This window comes from Hevea brasiliensis, chromosome 7 (genome assembly GCF_030052815.1).
Source record: "Hevea brasiliensis isolate MT/VB/25A 57/8 chromosome 7, ASM3005281v1, whole genome shotgun sequence".
Lineage (NCBI taxonomy): Eukaryota > Viridiplantae > Streptophyta > Magnoliopsida > Malpighiales > Euphorbiaceae > Hevea > Hevea brasiliensis.
Genome location: NC_079499.1, coordinates 65,612,430 through 65,616,459, shown reverse-complemented (window position 1 = coordinate 65,616,459; position 4,030 = coordinate 65,612,430).

The following is a 4,030-nucleotide window of genomic DNA, read 5'->3' as shown; positions in this document are numbered from 1 at the left end:
TAATATTAGGCACGGCCAAGTCTCAACACAATATCAAAATGGCTAAAAGCCATAAAATCACGTAATGGCATAATGCCATGTGCGATCGCTAATCGAACCCTATTGGCATGCCAAACTATCCAAACCAATCTTGTTAGGTATACTAGGGCATTTGATACTTTTGAGTTCTTCAAATTTTGAATTTCAAGTTTTGGTCTCACTATTCACCTCATTAGTCAACAAAAATGTTGACTTTTTGATATAAAATAGGTACATTGGTTTTGGCACTCCCAACATACCACATTTTGCATTCAAAACTTATTGGCATTAAGCATTAATACCATTTCTAAGCTTAAACCAAGGGAAGCAAAATTTTCAGTTTTTATAGCCCAACTTTACTGTTCCATTGGGCACTGTTACAGTGGGAATTTGAGGAAATGGTAAACATGAAAGTTGTTCTTTATTTTGTCTAGTTGAATTTCTTTTTTTGAATCACTCCATTTGGAGTTTTGTAACTCCAGATATGGTCCAAAAATCACAGCTGGCCGGATTTCTAATTCTGCAGAATTTACCAAATCTACAGTATCATGAACAGTGACTGCCCCTGCCTTGTTGGATGGGTTATGGCCATAATTTGGGGTAGGTTTCTTCATGAAAGTTGTTTGTCTATATCTCATCTTGTTGCTGTAAATATTTCAGGTCAATTGACCATATCTACAGTGAGTTATGGCTGTTCATTTGGTCATTCTGCAGATACTGGGTGCAGGGTATTCGGATTGGGGCCAACTTTAGGTCCACTTGCCTTGGTCTTTTGGACATGGTTTCTTCAGTAAAATTGTGCCATTATAAGTCTAGTTTCATGTCCAATTGGCCAAACACCAATTGAACCTACACAGCCAAAGATATGGCAGTCCAAACAGGCTGCACTCACAGCCTCATTTCTGCTGTCTTTAGGCAGCCTACACATTTCACTTTGCCATGCATTAGTTCACTTCAAATTATGATTAACTTGCCTCAAATGGTCACTAATTGACCATTAGAATGTCCATTAATCATTTCATAAGCCAAGTCAAATTTTTACTCCCCAAAACCCTAATTTCCATTTCAATTCACCCATACACCTAACTAAACACTTTCATTCATTATATATGTGTATATACCCCTCAAACATAATCTCTAATTCATTCTAAGTCCATTAAAACAATCAAACTCATTCCTTCCTTAGGGCTGCCAAAATTCATGGTATACATAAACATAAATTTCATTCATTTAATTCACAAATCCTCACTCACTTTAAGTCTTTAACATAGGATAAGAGAGGTTTAGGTATAAATAGGCACTAACCTTTAAGTGGCACTTCTTGGACAAGTCTCAACACAATATCAAAATGGCTAAAAGCCATAAAATCACAGAATGGCATAATGCCATGTGCAGTACTGCTAACTGACTATCCAAACCAATCTTGTTAGGTATACTAGGGCATTTGATACTTTTGAGTTCTTCAAATTTTGAATTTCAAGTTTTGGTGTCACTATTCACCTCATTGGTCAACAAAAATGTTAACTTTTTGATAGAAAATAGGTACATTGGTTTTGGCACTCCCAACATACCACATTTTGCATTCAAAACTTGTTGGCATTAAGCATTAATACCATTTCTAAGCTTAAACCAAGGGAAGCAAAATTTTCAGTTTTTGTAGCCCAACTTTACTGTTCCATTGGACACTGTTATAGTGGGAATTTGAGGAAATGGTAAACATGAAAGTTGTTCCTTATTTTGTCTAGTTGAATTTATTTTTTTGAATCACTCCATTTGGAGTTTTGTAGCTCCAGATATGGTCCAAAAACCACAGCTGGCCGGATTTCCAATTCTGCAGAATTTACCAAATCTGATGTACCATGAACAAAGGATCGCCACTGCCTTGTTGGATGGGTTATGGCCATAATTTGGGGTAGGTTTCTTCATGAAAGTTGTTTGTCTATATCTCATCTTGTTTCTGTAAATATTTCAGGTCAATTGACCATATCTACAGTGAGTTATGGCCAAATGAACAGTTACTATTCATTTGGTCATTCTGCAGATTCTGGGTGCAGGGTATCCGGATTGGGGCCAACTTTTGGTCCACTTTCCTTGGTCTTTTGGACATGGTTTCTTCAGCAAAATTGTGCCATTATAAGTCTAGTTTCATGTCCAATTGGCCAAACACCAATTGAACCTACACAGCCAAAGATATGGCAGTCCAAACAGGCTGCACTCACAGCCTCATTTCTGCTGTCTTTAGGCAGCCTACACATTTCACTTTGCCATGCATTAGTTCACTTCAAATTATGATTAACTTGCCTCAAATGGTCACTAATTGACCATTAGAATGTCCATTAATCATTTCATAAGCCAAGTCAAATTTTTACTCCCCAAAACCCTAATTTCCATTTCAATTCACCCATACACCTAATTAAACACTTTCATTCATTATATATGTGTATATACCCCTCAAACATAATCTCTAATTCATTCTAAGTCCATTAAAACAATCAAACTCACTCCTTCCTTAGGGCTGCCAAAATTCATGGTATACATAAACATAAATTTCATTCATTTAATTCACAAATCCTCACTCACTTTAAGTCTTTAACATAGGATAAGAGAGGTTTAGGTATAAATAGGCACTAACCTTTAAGTGGCACTTCTTGGACTTGTCTTCTCCTTAGAATTTTTACTTCTTATGGCTGCCTAGAGTTACCTTGTGATGTGGGGATGAATTTTTGTGAAGGGATATTAGGATTTTAAGGTTAGATTTTGGGAGTTTTCAAGCTCAATTTGAGCAACAATGGAGGTTTGGGCAAGGCAAGGGTTTCGGCTGGTTGGGAGGATGAAGATGGCTGCTGTGTTTTTTGATTGTTTTGGTCTTCATTTATCTCTTTTATTAGTTAGTTAATTCGTTGTTTAAATGTGATTGGTTATAGCTTTTAAATGACATCATCATATGTCATAATTTGCTTTATTTTGGTTTTTCTTTTCTTTTCATCACTACTCATTTTCAATTTAATTTTTAGTAATGTTTATTCATATTTTATGTTATAATAATTATTTACTCAATTGGACAAGTCGGCCAAAAATCACCTCTGAAGGCGAAATGACCAAAATACCCTCCGTTTGGCTTAACGGGTCAAAATTGTCTGTACCGATTGAAAAATTTTTCTAAATATTTTCTTGGCATTCTAATGCCATAGGGACCTCAATGACCCTTCTCTGGAGTCCCAAAAATTATTTTATAATTTTTTTCCCGGGTCTAGGGCTCCTAGTTGCGAGAACCGCAACTTCCCTCTGGGTTACCCATCGCTAGGGCACCGGCTCGTTTAACTTGGTTGTATTTTATTTCTAAAATTTTTCCTAAATTTTTCTTATCAATATTTGAGTTAATTATGGTTCCTCACTTTAGTTTAAATATTTTTCCGAACGTTCTAGCTGTCCGGACCGACACCGGTCACCGGAACAGTAGAATGTACGGAGTTGCTACCGGGAGCGTGTTACATTTCCAGTGTTAATTACATTTCAATAAACCTTTATTTATGTCTCAAAATTAAATTCCGAGGGTTCCCGATGCAGTCACCCATCGCTGCGGTGCCGGCTCGTTTAACTTAGCTTCATTTTCTCTCTTTCACTTTTCTTTGATTTTTCTTGTATTTTCTTTTTATTTATTTCATCATTATATGTCTGTTCACTGTTATCGAAGTGTAGTTCCAGACATCTTGACTTGCCTGGACTGATATTTGGCCACTGGAGCAACAAAACGTACAGAACACGTACAATGGTGATGTTACATGTAAATTGTTTGGAATGTCTTTATTTGAATGAGTTTGCTTTGCTCAAGTTTACTTTGACTGACATATGATTTTTCTCTTGCATTTGAGAAATTTGGGTGTTGTCACCTCTATATGGATATTATGATGATTTGAATGTGTTTATTGTTTTATAATGTGATTGTTGAGTGGAAAACTTTTGAAAACCATTTGAAATCACAGTTAGCATGACAGTCCCTTTCGGAACTCCC